Source organism: Salvelinus fontinalis, chromosome 9 (genome assembly GCF_029448725.1).
Source record: "Salvelinus fontinalis isolate EN_2023a chromosome 9, ASM2944872v1, whole genome shotgun sequence".
In the NCBI taxonomy this organism is placed as follows: domain Eukaryota; kingdom Metazoa; phylum Chordata; class Actinopteri; order Salmoniformes; family Salmonidae; genus Salvelinus; species Salvelinus fontinalis.
The window spans coordinates 22,185,074-22,204,019 of record NC_074673.1 but is presented as its reverse complement, the minus strand read 5'-3'; the positions used below and the strand labels follow the sequence as shown (position 1 = coordinate 22,204,019).

The window sequence follows — 18,946 nt, the reverse complement described above, 5'->3', positions numbered from 1 at the left end:
CACACTGTTTTTTCAAAGAAACATTTAGCAAAAACACAGTCCTTACAAAGTTTTGTCCTGAGTGTGACCAGTTTAATTTTGCATGCAATGTTCAGACATTCATAGAAATACCAACAGCATAACACAATCATCCAAACTGGAAAATGTAAGCTATATTAGTCCTAGTGCTAACTGAGGAAAGATTGACGTAACAAAATCGGTCATATTTAGCTAACTCTCGGCTGACAGAAATCACAATAGGAATTAGTTAATAGCAATTAGCTACTATTTACAATTCATCACATCACGGGTGAGCTCACCAGTGATCGAAATAATTGAGTAAAATACTTTCTAAAAAAATTAATCTGACGATGGGTAGTTTGTGCACGCCATCATGTTTGTTTTTCACGTCAACCAAAGATAAGAAGAGGAGGGCCTCCCGGGTGGCGCAGTGGTCTAGGGCACTGCATCGCAGTGCTAGCTGCGCCACCAGAGTCTCTGGGTTCGCGCCCAGGCTCTGTCGCAGCCGGCCGCGACCAGGAGGTCCGTGGGGCGACGCACAATTGGCATAGCGTCGTCCGGGTTAGGGAGGGTTTGGCCGGTAGGGATATCCTTGTCTCATCGCGCTCCAGCGACTCCTGTGGCGGGCCGGGCGCAGTGCGCGCTAACCAAGGGGGCCAGGTACACGGTGTTTCCTCCGACACATTGGTGCGGCTGGCTTCCGGGTTGGAGGTGCGCTGTGTTAAAGAAGCAGTGCGGCTTGGTTGGGTTGTGCTTCGGAGGACGCATGGCTTTCGACCTTCGTCTCTCCCGAGCCCGTACGGGAGTTGTAGCGATGAGACAAGATAGTAATTACTAGCGATTGGATACCACGAAAATTGGGGAGAAAATGGGATAAAAAATTTCTAAAATAAAAAAAAAAGATAAGAAGAGGAGACAAGAAGAGTTTGGTCTGTACACAGTATGAATGTTGAAGGCGGTGTGTCGTCTACAATCATTCACTGCCCTTCATTCACTTCCAGAAGTTTACTCGAAATATGGGTGAACCATTCCTTCACCTCATTTTGTTATAACATCTTTGGTCTGACAGACATTTACGTAACACCCAGAATGCATTGTAAAATGTCAACAAACATGGCACCACACATAGCTGGCAAATAGCTTAGCATTAGCTCATCATAATTAGTACAACCTTCAAAAAAATATTGAACACACATCAACACCTTACAGTGTATGCAATAATTGGAGTGCATGATTTGTCGCCAGAACTTGAAATCATGTGAATAAAACTGTAAATACATTATGCTCCATACATACATAGTGTATGCTACAGTAGAAACAACACAACGATATACAGAAAATAAGTCACTTAATTTGATTGGAACGTAGACATGCACAAAGTTAATATTTGTAAAGAAAACAACAATGAAGGCAATGTGAGCGCCAGCCAGAAAATGTTCCAGGGAAAAAAGTTTGTGCAAGACTGCACAAATGTCTGCATAGTTGATCTGTGGAAACACTGGGGAACTGCTTAGCCTCAAACATAAATTGTCCGCAGCAGTGAAATGGGCTACTTCTATGTGAGTTAATGAGGTGGCTGAACACACCTCAATTCAAACTGTTGTTCGAAAATAAAACTTGTTCGAAAATGATTTGAAATTGACAAGTTGAAAAATAGTCTATCGATAAGTAGCAGGCAGGCTGTTTTGGTTTGACGGCAGCTCGGGTTAACTGTCCTGTTGCGTAACAATCACATTTTGGAACAGTAAGTTCATTTTGACATCACTTGCATAAAAAAATTGTTAGAGATACTTGGAACTCACATGTGTAAAGGTTAAAAGGATTGTGGTGGAAAACAGTGTTGGCAGCCAATTTTTTTTTAGGCCAGATCAGTGCAGTGAAGGTGACCTCAGAACAGCAGGGGAAGTAGCTTTGCAGTGGCAATGCTTCAAATGCTGTTTAACTCTGCTTTGTTCTCATCCAGGCCTTACGTCAAAGAAAGGCCATTTGGAGATACTGTTGTGGGTAATGTTGCAATTAGTAATGAGCACTGTATTAAATGTCCACTCCAACAAGGTTTTGTCTCAGGCAGAGGCAATTTCAGAGCTAGAGAGTATGCGGGCCAATGTGAAAAGGAATCACTCTGTTCATGATTTGAATTGCTGATTAGAAGGACCTTGACTATGCATTGGCTGCAGATCCAAATGTTTCTGTTCACCTAGCCATGGGATTGTCTGCACAGTACAATACACTGTATTCACTTAGTCTCCACTCAGAATGGAACAAGTGACTCATAATGAGGATGTTCATGTGTTTTTGATATCCTGTTGTATCTAGCTGTCCTTGATTCATTAATGTATATAACATAATATATGGAACTGATAAAAAATGTACAGTATATAATTTCAAAAGTCAATCTGTCTATTGCTTATTTTCGAGGCACTTGTTCTTATGCTGTGACAGTGTACGGGTGAAATTAACTGTCATCTTGTCAGCTTGTCATCTGCTCTATAGCTGGAATATATGAATGATATAAAACAGGAGGGGGAGAAGCAGTACCTATAGTAACTTTACACACCCTCTTAAATATAATAACTACACACCCTTACCCAATCACATGCATACAAACAATGCACACAGCAGCACTCTCCACCATAGTTATTTGAGCCATGCAGGTGTAATGATATGTTCTGGGGGTTGATAGTGCCACGGGGGGATCAGTCTGGTGCTCTCTGCCCTCCCATCCATCCCTATTTATAGTAGGAACAATTAAAGAGAGGAGACCTTCATTAGCCCGCCACTGTTTAGTGGGAACCTGAGTCGCCTCGCCAGCCAGCCAAACAGGTGTTTCTTAATAATCGCTGTTCAACTGCCAACAACACTGGTTCGCCCATTTCCCCTCCATATGCCTCAAGCTGTTAAGAACCTACTACTGAGGAATGACTGGGTCCTGTTACACCCTCTTATTTACAGTGCAGGCGATGATACAGTGTTTATTATGGCAATGGAAGTGGATACTGTTTATTGTTATTTGTTGTATTTGGCATTACAGGATATTTTTATTGCCAGGATATTGGCCATTGGTGTTGTTTGTTTTAATTAATTTAACTGGCATAAATGTGTTGCTTTATCAGTCATTCTGGTACTGTCTTAATTTTTCAATAGGCATGAGATGAATGTGTGTATTAGAATGTGTGGATGTGTCTATGAATCTAGTATATTTTCTTCATAAATCCCCATGTGATTTCTCTCAGGCGTACCTACCACTGTGGTCTCTGTATTGCAATTATTCAATATGTGATTACAGGCTAAGTGAAAAGAGGGTGATGGCTTCAGGGAGAGAACATCCATAGCCTAAGCAAGTGTGAAGAATCAGACAAGGACTAAGGGAAGCAACATCATGAAAAAAAACCATAGAAGCCCCTAAGCAAAGAAAGAGATAATCTTTTGACAAATGTGTTTTTTTCTCCTCATCTGATGTTGGATAAATGAACAGAGATTAATGTCCAAATAAAACAATATTTATAGAATGTTTTTGAGAGGCTTCAGCCCCAAAGGTTTGCAACTGGAAGGAAATCAGAGAGCTCAGAGTCTGTGTGTGTGTGTGTGTGTGTGTGTGTGTGTGTGTGTGTGTGTGTGTGTGTGTGTGTGTGTGTGTGTGTGTGTGTGTGTGTGTGTGTGTGTGTGTGTGTGTGTGTGTGTATGTGTGGGTATCCCTGTATGAGGCCGTGTGTGCTATCACAAGCTGATCCATTTGATGCCTCAGACTGTTAGCTCTGCTTTCTCAGCTCCACAGTCTGGATGATGACGCAGCCAGGTCCATTTTGGCACCTCAGAGAAAAACTGTACTAATAACAAAGTGCCATGTGTCAGAGTTTGTTAAATCATCCAGTTTGTTGGATTCACAGACTACTGAACAAAGCTGAGAACATCATCAAATACGTTCCCCTTGACGTACAGACAATTGACTATCTATTATATATGTATCGACTATGTACATCTTGAAAAGATTAATGTTTACATCCTATATCAACTACCCCGTAATCCACCACTGAACCCTTTTAACTTCCAATGACAATCTAATGATCTGTTGACACAAGGGGTATTTCTGAACAACATACATAAACAATCTGTTTACATTTTCATTATAGAGATTCTCTGGTGCTTTTGTATACGTTTTAACCAGTAGTTCTAAAAGTAGCGCTCACGAGCCAAAAGTGGTCCCTGAAAATGTTGTACTACGTCACATACTGTACACTGAGTATAAAAAACATTAAGAACACCTGCTCTTTCATTGACATTGCCTGACCAGGTGAATTCAGGTGAAAGTTGTGATCCCTTATTGAGGTCGCTTGTTAAATCCATTTAAATTAGTATAGATTGAAGGGGGGGTTGTTCAACTCATAATTAGGTAAATGTTGCGTCTACAGCATGTACATAAATGTGCACCACCTCATTGCTCTCTTCCTTGCTCTTCTGTGTGTGCGTCTTGCTAGCTGTCACTTAAACGGCGAGGGGCTGAAGCTCATTGGCTAGAAATGTAACTGTTAGGGGGCTGACCCACGTGGGGGGAAATGTAGGGAAAATGTCTCAGCACAGCTTTCAGAAAAACTTTTGCTTTCAAACTAGGGATTTTGTAGCTAATTGAGTTAAGACAGTAATTCTGCTCATAGATTATGCATGTATGAACTACACATTGACAAATCCAGGTACTTACAGGTTTAAAGCAATACTAAGTAGTCACCAAAATAGTGAATACATTTATATCAGCAAGTCATTTAAGGGCTAATATTCATCTATGGTAGTCTTCTGGAGGTAAAACAGGGTAAGGAAGAGTGGGATGTTGAGATGGTTGGCTTCTTTTTGTAACATGGTAGCCAGCTCATCATGGTATGTGGTGGCAATGTCCTACTATGCTCTGCCATGCTACAGATGGTGCCTGACAATTGACCAGTGGGTGCCCTGTGAATCATGGGAAATCTGGCAGTGTGCATTCTAATTGGAGCCAGCGGAGGAAGAGAGGAATACATGAACACCTAATCAACAGTAAGGAATAGAATGAAATGAACTGAAGACTCCGTAAGCATACAGGTCATCTGGAAGAACGGAAATACAGACCAACTGACACATGGGCTCCCGAGTGGTGCAGTGGTCTGTAGGCACTGCATCTCGGTGCTAGAGGCGTCCCTACAGACCCTGGTTCGATTCCAGGCTGTATCACAACCGGCCGTGATTGGTAGTCCCATATGGCGGCGCACAATTGGCCCATCGTCTCGGGTTTGGCCAGGGTAGTACGTCATTGTAAATAATATTTTTTCTTAGCTGATTTGCCTAGTTAAATAAAGGTTAAATAAATGAAATATACTGTATAAATAGTATTTTTTTTAACCAATGGATCAAATCAAACAATACAAATATTATATTATATAATGGCCATTGAAAGTGAGTGCTACTAACCTAGTTACTAATTAATCTCAATAGCTACTCTCCTCATTCAAATTCAACTTTTGCCTTTGCATCTTATACAACAGACTCCCCTGTCAGCCTTGCCAACCCCAGCTCTCTTCTCCCACCGTCAGGGGCGGACATTACTGCCACTCAGAAGTTGAACCTCTTCCTGCTGTTCACCCTCTTTAGTCACTCTAAATAGAGCCGTCAGTCTGCAGTCTGCCTGTAATTATGATGAAATACTAATTAAGGGCAGACCCAGCCAGACATTCTTTCTCTCTCTCTCTCCCCCCAGATGGTCTCAGGTACAGAGGACGCCCGAGGTAGAGGCTCCTTCCAGGACTAGCATGTGTGCTATCGTGTCTAGGACAAGTCTGACCTGTTAAGATTGTAAGCATGTTTTACCTTTTCTAGATTTCAGGCACTAACTCCATCCATTATAACACATTGGCTAAATTCTAAAAATGGATCAATGTCTAAGCCTACTGTTGCTCTATTATCTATCATCGGAAGATTCTACTGTACCGCTGGTAAATGTTTACTAACTAAGGCTCTTTAGAGGTTCCAATCATTAAATATTGGTGGATCTGAACAGACATATTGAATAATTCTTCATTAGCTATATGCACATATGCACACAAGCTTGCCTCCTTGACTCCCTCCCATCCATCATTAACCTTAGTTATCCTCAGAAGAAATCTCGGCTCAGATGGTGGGCAGATAACCACAGACAGAGAGGTGAGCCAGGGTGGGAGCAGTTCATTACCTCTGCCATTTCACTTTTGTCATACATTGGTGCTCTCTCTCTCCTCTCTCTCTCTCTCTCTCTCTCTCTCTCTCTCCTTTCAGAGGCTAAATTCTTAAGCAGCAGACAGAAAGACAAGCTGGCAACTAATCTGAATCTGTCAAATGGATGTATGAGGCATAAAACGGCTTAAATCGGGAACCAATGGAGGATACACCCAATAGTTCCACCATGAGACACAGTCAAGCAGATGGAAAACCTAGTCCTGTCCACTTGATCATCATCAGGAAGTAACAACACATACAGTACCAGTCAAAATTTTGGACACACTTACTCATTCAAAGGTTTTTCTTAATTTTGACTATTTTCTACATTGTAGAATAATAGTGAAGACATCGGAACTATGAAATAACACATATGGAATCATGTAGTAACCAAGAAAGTTTAAAACACATCTAAATATATATTATATTTTACATTCTTCAAAGTAGCCACCCTTTGCCTTGATGACAGCTTTGCACACTCTTGGCATTCTCTCACCCAGCTTCACTTGGAATGCTTTTCCAACAGTCTTGAAGGAGACAGTGTCACCAGCAAAGCACCTCCACACCATCACACCTTCTCCTCCATGCTTCACGATGGGAACCACATACGCGGAGATCATCCGTCACCTACTCTGCGTCTCACAAAGACACGGCGTTTGGAACCAAAAATGTCAAATTTGGACTCGTCAGACCAAAGGACAGATTTCCATCGGTCTAATGTCCATTGCTTGTGTTTCTTGGCCCAAGAAAGTATCTTCTTCTTATTGGTGTCCTTTAGTAGTCGTTTCTTTGCAGCAATTCAACAATGAAGGCCTGATTCACGCAGTCTTCTCTGAGCAGTTGATGTTGAGATGTGTCTGTTACTTGAACTCTGTGAAGCATTTATTTGGGCTGCAATTTCTGAGCCTGCTAACTCTAATGAACGTATCCTCTGCAGCAGAGGTAACTCTGGGTCTTCCTTTCCTGTGGCGGTCCTCATGAGTGCCAGTTTCCTCATATCGCTTGATGGTTTTTGCGACTGCACTTGAAGAAAAGATCAAAGTTCTTGAAATGTTCAGAATTTACTGACCTTCATGTCTTAAAGTAATGATGGACTGTCATTTCTCTTTTCTTATTTATGCTGTTCTTGACTTAATATGGACTTGGTATTTTACCTAATAGGGCTATCTTCTGTATACCACCCCTATCTTGTCACAACACAACTGATTGGCTCAAAGGCATTAAGAAGGAAATAAATTCCACAAATTATCTTTTAACAAGGTACACCTGTTAATTGAAATGCATTCCAGGGGACTACCTCATGAAGCTGGTTGAGAGAATGCCAAGAGTGTGCAAAGCTGTCATCAAGGCGAAGGGTGGCTACTTTGAATATTCTCAAATATAAATTATATTTTGATTTGTTTAAAAAAAAAAATTATACTACATGATTGCATGTGTCATTTCATAGTTTTGATGTCTTCACTATTATTATACAATGTAGAAAATAGTCCAAATTTTGTGGTGTGGTTTGAGTCTTTTTAAAGACAGCCTTCTGTCCTCAGGTCAGCCTGTCGAACGGAGTGGGCCTGTTGCTCTCCTTTGCACCACGCTTCTGTGGTGGCCGGGCCATTCGATAAGGCCCCAAATCTACCTGCACCACGCCACTGAGGAGAGAAGTGAAGCGCTCTGTTCTTTTGCTAGCTCTCGTATCTCCCTATTTCTCCCTGACATCTCTGCCAGTCCCTCTTTGGGGTGGTTTTGTGAAAAAAGAAAGGATCATAAGTGCTAACCTGGCAATGCATCATTTTCCGATTGGACTGAAGCAGAGGACAGGAGTGAAGAGCTGTGTTCGTTCGCTAGCTCTCGTATCTCCCTATTTCTCCCTGACATCTCTCCATGCCTGCCACTCCAAAGCTACATAAGGGAGAGTGTGGAGCTTAGATAAGCACAGGGACACAGAACAGATGCATCCCCAGGATAGAGGAGCTCAATGCAGGGTTGGTTGCTCACCTCACTAAGCCAATGTGGAATCACCAGGCCAAGGCTTCCCACTTTGTTATTGAAATGTGCCTGTTGCCCTATGGCTCTCCACACTTTCCTAAAACAGGAATAATGTCACAACAAAACTAGTTCTACAGATGAGTCATAAAGTGGGAAGAAAAAAATTACACAGACAAACAAACACCAATGGTTATGTAAACATGAATTGCCCTTATAGCATAGATATGTCTGAAATAATCTCTTATAAATGAATGGGTTATTTTAGAAGCCTTGTATGAGAACACCTTGTATGAGAACACCCTCCCTCCTCTGATGGAAGCCAACTGCACCTCACCCTTGAGGTCTACCATTGTGCCCCTGTTCTCTTCATGTATTTGATGCTGTTCCAATTGTTTTCCTTGTTCAATAACATATGGCATATATTCTGAGACTAGTGTTACCTGTATGGAATTTGATCTGGATTAAGCTTCTAAAGAATGTCTGACACTCTATTGTTCACTGCTGGCACACTCTGCCAGTCCCTCTTTGGGGTGGTTTTGTGAAAAGAGAAAGGAACTGTCGTTTGCCAATCTTGTTATTTTTAACCAGTGGGTACATTAAACAATGAGATTGATAGTCAGAGTTGGTGTTGAGTGACTCCATTACATATCCTATCTGCACTTCATAAGTGTATGTCTTACTACTATGTCATTGAAATTATTTATCCTACATCAGATAGTATGGGACTGGTGTTTAAGCGTTGTGCGTTCAGATCTATGCATACAGTATTCGTATTGAAAGTAAAGTAGTTCATAGATTTCTGATGGCCTATTTGAGCGAGGACTGCCACAATATTACTGAATGAATCCTGTTCCCTCTGGTTTAGAAGACCCAGGCAGATGATGCTTGTGATCCATTATGCATGAGTAAAAAATGTATTACTAATAACTTAATCAGCTGTAATGACTTCCTCTCTGCTTTGAGACTCATCTGAGGGCCATCAAGGGGACCACACACCATCCCAGCCCCACGCATCAGCGCATACCCTCCCAGGGGGAAGTTAACTGTTTATCTGTCGGCCCCAGCCGATAACTCGGGACCTGTGTGTAGTTAACCTGTTTGGGCTGCAGGGGCAGTATTGAGTAGCCAGATAAAAGGTGCCCATTTCAAACGGCCTCGTACTCAATTCTTGCTCGTACAATATGCATATTATTATTACTATTGGATAGAAAACACTCTCTAGTTTCTAAAACCGTTTGAATTAAATCTGTGAGTAAAACAGAACTCATTTGGCACAAACTTCCTGACCAGGAAGTGGAAAGTCTGAAATCGAGGCTCTGTTCTAGGTCCTGCCTATAAATGGGCATGAAACGTATTAGTATACATGCACATCATACACCTTCCCCTAGATGTCAAGAGGCAGTGAGAGAAGAAATGGAGTGTTTATCTTGGTCTGAAGTGGAATAAATCATCTTGGAATGACGTGTCACCCATTTCCTATTTTCAGGAAGGCGTGAGAAGGAACCGGGGATTGCCTTCTGAAAAGCTGTCGTTATAGGCAACTACTATCTCCGGCTTTGATTTTATTTGATACATGTGACAATATCATCGTAAAGTATGTTTTTTCAATATAGTTTAATCAGATTATTGAAATTTTTTCGGGAGTTTTGCTCCGTTGTTCCGTTCTCTTCCGTTTGTTGACATGGAGAGATTCGCACCACTTGGCAAGTGTGCTTGCTAAATCGAGAGGGAAAAAGGCCGTTCTAAATCCAAACAACGATTGTTCTGGACAAAGGACCCCTTGTACAACATTCTGATGAAAGATCAGCAAAAGTAGGACCCATTTTATGATGCTATTTCATATATCTGTCGAACGTGTGGTGCTAGTCGTTTGCGCCTAGCTTTTGGGTACTCTCTCGCTATACCTAAGCTGTATGTCGTAATGAAGTTATTTTTAGAATTCTAACACGGCGATTGCATTAAGAACTAGTGTATCTATCATTTCCTATACAACATGTATTTTTTTGTTATGTTTATGAATAGCTATTTGGTCAGAATATGTGTGTCAGAAAAAGTGTCCGAAAAATATCCGGACGTTGTGGGAAAAATATGCTACATTAGCACAATGTATAACCACTGATTTCAGCTCTAATATGCACATTTTCGAACAAAACATAAGTGTATGTATAACCTGATGTTATAGGACTGTCATCTGATGAAGCTTATCAAGGTTAGTCAAAAATTATATATCTTTTGCTGGTTTGTTACGATCGCTAACCTTTGCTACTGGGGATTGGCGTGTGTTTCTGGCTATTGTGGTAAGCTAATATAACGCTATATTGTGTCTTCGCTGTAAAACACTTAAGAAATCGGAAATATTGGCTGGAATCACAAGATGACTGTCTTCCAGTTGCTGAACACTATGTATTTTTCAGAAATGTTTTATGATGAGTATTTAGGTATTTGACGTTGGTGTCTGTAATTATTATGGCTGCTTTCGGTGCAATTTCTGATTGTAGCTGCAATGTAAACTATGATTTATACCTGAAATATGCACATTTTTCGAACAAAACATAGATTTATTGAATATTTATTGTTATAGGACTGTCATCTGATGAAGTTGTTTCTTGGTTAGTTTGGTTGGTTCTTGGTTAGTTAGGTTGGCTTTGTGCATGCTACCTGTGCTGTGAAAAATGTCTGTCCTTTTTTGTATTTGGTGGTGAGCTAACATAAATATACGTGCTGTTTTCGCTGTAAAACATTTTAAAAATCGGATATGTTGGCTGGATTCACAAGATGATTACCTTTCATTTGCTGTATTGGACTTGTTAATGTGTGAAAGTTAAATATTTCAAAAAACTATATTTAGAATTTCGCGCCCTGCACTTGAAGTGGCTGTTGTCATAAGTGTACCGACACCGGGCTGCAGCCATAAGAAGTTAAACATCTCCAATCCAAAATCAAATCTAGAATCGGCTTTCTATTTCGCAACAAAGCCTCCTTCACTCACGCCGCCAAACTTACCCTAGTAAAACTGACTATCCTACCAATCCTCGACTTCGGCGATGTCATCTACAAAATAGCTTCCAATGCTCTACTCAGCAAACTGGATACAGTCTATCACAGGGCCATCCGTTTTGTTACCAAATCACCTTATACCTCCCGCCACTGCCACCTGTATGCTCTAGTCGGCTGCCCCTCGCTACATATTTGTCGACAGACCCACTGGCTCCAGGTCATCTATGAGTCTATGCTAGGTAAAGCTCCGCCTTATCTCAGTTCACTGGTCACGATAACAACTCCCATCCGTAGCACACGTTCCAGCAGGTATATCTCACTGATCATCCCCAAAGCCAAAACCTCATTTGGCCGCCTTTCCTTCCAGTTCTCTGCTGCCAGTGACTGGAACGAATTGCAAAATCGCTGAAGTTGGAGACTTTTATTTCCCTCACCAACTTTAAACATCAACTATCTGAGCACCTAACTGATCGCTGCAGCTGTACATAGTCCATCTGCTATAGACCACCCTCTGCCCCCAGCTGTGCTCTGGACACTATATGTGAACTGATTGCCCCCCATCTATCTTCAGAGCTCGTGCTGCTAGGCGACCTAAATTTGAACATGCTCAACACCCCAGCCACCCTACAATCTAAGCTTGATGCCCTCAATCTCACACAAATTATCAATGAACCTACCAGGTACCACCCCAATTCCGTAAACACGGGTACCCTCATAGATATCATCCTAACAAACTTGCCCTCCAAATACACCTCTGCTGTTTTCAACCAAGATCTCAGCGATCACTGCCTCATTGCCTGCATCCGTAATGGGTCAGCGGTCAAACGACCTCCACTCATCACTGTCAAACGCTCCCTGAAACACTTCAGCGAGCAGGCCTTCCTAATCGACCTGGCCGGGGTATCCTGGAAGGATATTGATCTCATCCCGTCAGTAGAGGATGCCTGGTCATTTTTTTAAAATGCCTTCCTCACCATCTTGAATAAGCATGCCCCATTCAAGAAATTTAGAACCAGGAACAGATATAGCCCTTGGTTCTCTCCTGACCTGACTGCCCTTAACCAACAGAAAAACATCCTATGGCGTTCTGCATTAGCATCGAACAGCCCCCGTGATATGCAACTTTTCAGGGAAGCCAGAAACCAATATACACAGGCAGTTAGAACAGCCAAGGCTAGCTTTTTCAAGCAGAAATTTGCTTCCTGCAACACAAATTCAAAAAAGTTCTGGGACACCGTAAAGTCCATGGAGAATAAGAACACCTCCTCCCAGCTTCCAACCGCTCTGAAGATAGGGAACACTGTCACCACCGACAAATCCACTATAATTGAGAATTTCAATAAGCATTTTTCTACGGCTGGCCATGCTTTCCACCTGGCTACCCCTACCCCGGACAACAGCACTGCCCTCCCCTCTGCTGCTCGCCCAAGCCTTCCCCATTTCTCTTTCTCCCAAATACAGTCAGCTGATGTTCTTAATGAGCTGCAAAATCTGGACCCTTACAAATCAGCCGGGCTAGATAATCTGGACCCTTTCTTTCTAAAACTATCTGCTGAAATTGTTGCCACCCCTATTACTAGCCTCTTCAACCTCTCTTTCGTGTCGTCTGAGATCCCCAAAGATTGGAAAGCAGCTGCGGTTATCCCCCTCTTCAAAGGGGGGGACACCCTTGACCCTAACTGCTACAGACCTATATCTATCCTACCCTGCCTTTCTAAGGTCTTCGAAAGCCAAGTCAACAAACAGATTACCGACCATTTCGAATCACACCACACCTTCTCCGCTATGCAATCTGGTTTCAGAGCTGGTCATGGGTGCACCTCAGCCACGCTCAAGGTCATAAACGATATCGTAACCGCCATCGATAGGAAACAATACTGTGCAGCCGTATTCATTGACCTGGCCAAGGCTTTTGACTCTGTCAATCACCACATCCTCATTGGCAGACTCGACAGCCTTGGTTTCTCTAATGATTGCCTCGCCTGGTTCACCAACTACTTCTCTGATAGAGTTCAGTGTGTCAAATCGGAGGGTCTGTTGTCCGGCCCTCTGGCAGTCTCTATGGGGGTGCCACAGGGTTCAATTCTTGGACCGACTCTCTTCTCTGTTTACATCAATGATGTCGCTCTTGCTGCTGGTGATTCTCTGATCCACCTCTACGCAGACGACACTATTCTGTATACTTCTGGCCCTTCTTTTGACACTGTGTTAACAACCCTCCAGGCGAGCTTCAATGCCATACAACTCTCCTTCCGTGGCCTCCAACAGCTCTTAAATACAAGTAAAACCAAATGCATGCTCTTCAACCGATCGCTGCCTGCTCCTGCCCGCCTGGCCAACATCACTACTTTGGACGGCTCTGACTTAGAATATGTGGACAACTACAAATACCTAGGTGTCTGGTTAGACTGTAAACTCTCCTTCCAGACCCACATCAAACATCTCCAATCCAAAGTCAAATCTAGAATTGGCTTCCTATTCCGCAACAAAGCATCCTTTACTCATGCTGCCAAACATACCCTTGTAAAACTGACCATCCTACCAATCCTCGACTTCGGTGATGTCATTTACAAAATAGCCTCCAAAACCCTACTCAATAAATTGGATGCAGTCTATCACAGTGCCATCCGTTTTGTCACCAAAGCCCCATATACTACCCACCACTGCGACCTGTACACTCTCGTTGGCTGGCCCTCGCTTCATACTCATCGCCAAACCCACTGGTTCCAGGTCATCTACAAGACCCTGCTAGGTAAAGTCCCCCCTTATCTCAGCTCGCTGGTCACCATAGCAGCACCTACCTGTAGCACGCGCTCCAGCAGGTATATCTCTCTAGTCACCCCCAAAACCAATTCTTCCTTTGGACGCCTCTCCTTCCAGTTCTCTGCTGCCAATGACTGGAACGAACTACAAAAATCTCTGAAACTGGAAACACCTATCTCCCTCACTAGCTTTAAGCACCAGCTGTCAGAGCAGCTCATAGATTACTGCACCTGTACATAACCCATCTACAATTTAGCCCAAACAACTACCTCTTTACCTACTGTATTTATTTATTAATTTATTTTGCTCCTTTGCACCCCATTATTTCTGTCTCTACTTTGCACTTTCTTCCAATGCAAACCAACCATTCCAGTGTTTTTTTATTTTTTATTTTACTTGCTGTGTTGTACTCACTTCGCCTCCATGGCCTTTTTATATTTTTATTTATTTATACATATATCTGTTTGCCTTCACCTCCCTTATCTCACCTCACTTGCTCACATTGTATATAGACTTATTTTTTTTTCACTGTATTATTGACTATATGTTTGTTTTTACTCCATGTGTAACTATGTGTTGTTGTATGTGTCGAACTGCTTTGCTTTATCTTGGCCAGGTCGCAATTGTAAATGAGAACGTGTTCTCAATTTGCCTACCTGGTTAAATAAAGGTTAAATAAAAAAAAATAAAAAATAAAAATCTGTAAATAGCCCACCCAATTTACCTACCTTATCCCCATACTGTTTTTATTTTATTTACTTTTCTGCTCTTCTGCACACCAGTATCTCTACTTGCACATCATCATCTGCTCATTTATCACTCCAGTGTTAATCTGCTAAATTGTAATTATTCGCTCCTATGGCCTATTTATTGCCTACCTCCTCATGCCTTTTGCACACACTGTATATAGACTTTATTTTTTCGACTGTGTCATTGACTTGTTTATTGTGTTATTGGCTTGTTTATTGTTTATTGTTTACTCCATGTGTAACTCTGTGTTGTTGTCTGTGTCACACTGCTTTGCTTTATCTTGGCCAGGTCACAGTTGCAAATGAGAACTTGTTCTCAACTAGCCTAACTGGTTAAATAAAGATGAAATAAAAAAGATAAAAATTAAAAATTAAACCCCAGCATCTTAGACCTCCTGATTACAGACAAACAAAAGGGCTACCGTAATCTGAGCATGTGTGAGCTGCGAGGTGCTCCCCTCTTATCTACATAGACAGCGGGTGTCAAACAAGTGTGATTGAGGTAAATAGAAACCACCCACCAACCGACTGCTCTCCAGACACCTAGACAGAGCACACAGAGATCAGGCATCCACTTTTAGCAACGGTCTATTATAGTAAGGTGAATCCTCAGTGTCTCATGTACATGATTATAGTAATATGTAATTACAGTTGATGTGATGAGAGGTGGGGTGGGAGCAGGTGGGAGGCAGGGACACCAATAGCATCAAAGTGGTACTTGTGAAGATGATCATTCTGTACAAATCACACCTGGCTTTGAATAGTATTTTTTTCTTTCAAATAATTGAAAGCAACCATTCAGTTACCATTCACTTTGTTTTAAATAATTCTCTCAACAAAAGCTTTCCATGAAAAAACATAATCAAACACTTTATTGTGCCCAGTCCTTCTTTCCAACTATGAAACATACTGAATTAGTTTTTTTCAGAAAGACATAACTTAATGTGACAGACTAGAGGATGTGCTTCCACAACCATTCCACCAAAAAAAGGGCTTCCATGCAGCTAGGAGGTTGGCTTCTGGCTAACAGCTCTGTGAGGCTGACAGTGCATGTATCACACATTCGGATGAGTAATAGTGTAGTTTTTTTTCCTACAGCTAGGATGCCATTGAAGGTGAGTAAGAGTGGATATAATGAAACTGACTTACAATCACCTGCCAGGCATCTAGGTTTTTTTTTACCAGACAAGGGAACTACTGTACCACTATTGCAATAACTCAATAGGTGGGTCATTCCACCAATTGAGTGCCTTTAGGGTAGTGAAATTTGATAAAAATGACCCAGATATTTCCTGGTGTTTCCTGTAGTTGACACAATCTCTCTCCACCAGCACTCAGCAAGAAAACGTACTGTAAAAGCAGCAAGTCATTGAACATTTGTAGCTCACACCAATCAAATTGTTGTATAATTGACTACAAACACAGAAGTTAGTTGCACACTATGACTGAGAAGCCCAGACAGACTGTTCCACAGCCTACCCACATATTTCTACACAATTGTATGCAACTAAATGCATGACAAACACACATGCTCAGTCAGGGGCAACTGCTGACACTGTCTTTTCCTATAATACACCAAGTCATGTTCACACACATGACAACCCACTAACGGAAAAAAGAGACGTGTACGCTGTGTTTGCAATATTCAACACATTCTAAATTCAGTGTAGAATTTACATAAAAATGTAAAACGGGAAAGTCACTCACCGGTGCAAGGAAATGTCCAGTTAACATAGTTAACATGCAGAGTCATGGAGTTGTACAGGGTCTCTCAAGTGCTCTCGGAATGCTTGATGAACGATGCGCAATTTCATGAGCAGAGAAACAGTTTGTGAAAAATAAATATCTGTATTTATATTTCTCTAGCTCCAATATATTCTGAGCACAGTGTCAACTCACTTTAGTTCATTTTGTTTCTTGTAAGTGCTGCTATGGCAGCAACAAAGTAAAACAAAAAACATAACTCAAGATCCAATGAGTTTACCCCCTTTAACTTTTTGAATTCAGCTGTGTGCCAGGAAGACTCAAAACAGCTTGAGGCCTAGATTTTAACACAACTGCTCTTCCTCTCAGTAACACAATATGAACACATCCACTGGTTTGTTTACCCTGGCTGAAGCTCTCAAGGCAGGGCAGGAGCTCTAGGGAGTGTGGAGGGCAGGAGGAGTCCCAGGGAGATAGAGATCGAGGTTCTGGGGATGCAGAAGATGCCCCTCAAGGTCTCTACTGGTAGTTCCTCTCTGCCTGACCTGGAGAGATCCAACAGTTGATTCTCTCATTCAAGCCACACTCCCTCTTGACATGAATCGCCCTTCAAACAGAAGCGGAGGAAGAAAATAGCAGTGGGGAGGAGATGGATAGAGCAGGAGGAGAAGATGAAGGGTGTAGAGAGACAAACTGTAAGGGAATGTTAAGGAAAAAAAGACAACAGTGTATTCCGAGAGTCGTAATGCTGGTGGCATGTGAGAGGTGTAGTGGTTCCTCCCAGTGTGCGTCCTGTGTACCTCCCCTTCTCGGCGTCCCCTGTGGCGTGGTCGTGGCGTGGCTGGGGCGGAGGCAGTGAGTGACAGCGCACTGGTGAGCGCTGCTGTGTCCTTCCTGCAACAGCAGCAGTCTCTGCTCAAATAAATGCCTAGGCTGTCACAGCACTCTGCAGCATTGCATTAGATTTAGCCTCCCTCTTTCTTTCTCACACACACAATCCCTCCACACCTCCCTTCCTCTTTCTATCCCTCCCTCCCTCCCTCCCTCCCTCTCTGTCGTTCAGTCACACGTGAGGAGACAGGGAGGGAGCCCGGAATACAAAATAAGCCCTTTAGTCTGCTTTTATAAAAAGACGTGATTGTAATCTGTCTCACCTAGAGCTGGTCTGGGCTGCTAAAGGGGGGCTGTCAAAGCAACGCTGGAATGCTGGACAGGATTTGGAGATTGAACGTCTCCTATTATATAGGAGCAGATGGATGTAGATCAAGCAGAGTCCCTCAGAGCATCCCTGGTTTGATATTGGTCTGTGCACCCTGCCAGTCCTGCACGTAGGAAGGGTCTTCACCCCACCAGTTAAAAGCTCAGCAAAACCACAAGCACCAGGCAGACTGAAAGTCCCAATCAATTGAATGTATTTTTTTTTATGTATGGTGGATGAAAAGGGGTGGGGGGCATTCACAATGTTACAGGAGAATAAATGAAGGCACACCGGTCGCATTGGTAGCACAAAGGTTCACGATTGTTATGATTAAAACCTCCTATATTGTATGGAGATTGAGATGTGAGGAAGTCTCACTGTCACAAGTGACACTGACTCTTACTAAACTAGAGACTGTCATTCTTTTTATATTACGTATCAGCAGGTCTTACTATTTGAGTGTCTTCTAATTGCGTGCTGTGAGTTTAAAATAGCCTTTTACATAATTTCTGACAATCTCACGTGTGAAATTGAATTGCATTAACTATTTGTTTGCTTGCATGGTGTCCTGTGATCCCCCAGACTGGAATGGACTACATTGATTTGAGACAGCTGTTGCCAATTCCCTATCACCTGCTCCTTGCCCAAATGAATTGAGAAACACGCCCCAGAAGTAGAGTTAAAAGGAAGTGGAACTTACCTTCGGAGTGATTTGGACCGGGGACCTCTGCTGTGTTGGTTTGCCCCTGTGCTCATAGTTAGCCTATGGCCCTAAATCCTAGCCCTTTTATATGTTTCTAATTGGGCTGTACTGCTACTGTCAAGGCCACGGGAAGTAAGGGTACCGAGGGTATTACAGCATCCCAGAAAAATCATAATAAAAAAATATGTGGTAAATAAATAAACCATTTTAAATAAATATTGTTTCACAAAAGTAGTGCACTGGGCCTTTAATAGTCCTGTATTAGCAGACCGATATAGCAGTCTGCAGCGCCAGGGCGGGCAAAAAAGATTTGTCCAGCTCCCTGTCGTCGGCGAAACAGTCTCAGCTTAAATGTAACACTTTCTTTGAAATGTATATGTGACCATTTCATATCGTGTTAAACTAACACTTGTCAAAGTTTTGACAAACTAACACCCCCAGAGTGTTGGGTCCCTAACACCATGGGCATTGCAAATTCCGACTTAAACAATGTATTAGAGCTGATGTTGTTACACTTTATCAGTGTTAGGGAATTAACACCTGTGGTGTTACAGTAACACATTTTGTGGGTGTTGTTTTAGAGTGAGTGTAAAACATTATTTGCATATTTATTTTCTAGGGAGCCTTTCAAGTGAA

The 18,946-nt window shown here is 42.2% G+C and overlaps 1 protein-coding gene across 1 annotated transcript in view; it reads right to left on the bottom strand.

Annotated features, from left to right (window-relative positions):
- The window catches only part of lrrc4ca (leucine rich repeat containing 4C, genome duplicate a), a 363,270-nt gene extending 345,912 nt beyond the window's left edge, over positions 1-17,358 (bottom strand). Inside the window, exon 1 of the mRNA XM_055933763.1 lies at positions 16,413-17,358. The gene's annotated coding sequence lies outside the window, so the exon portion shown is untranslated. The remainder of the gene's footprint in view (positions 1-16,412) is intronic.
- Between the last annotated feature and the right edge of the window lie 1,588 nt (positions 17,359-18,946).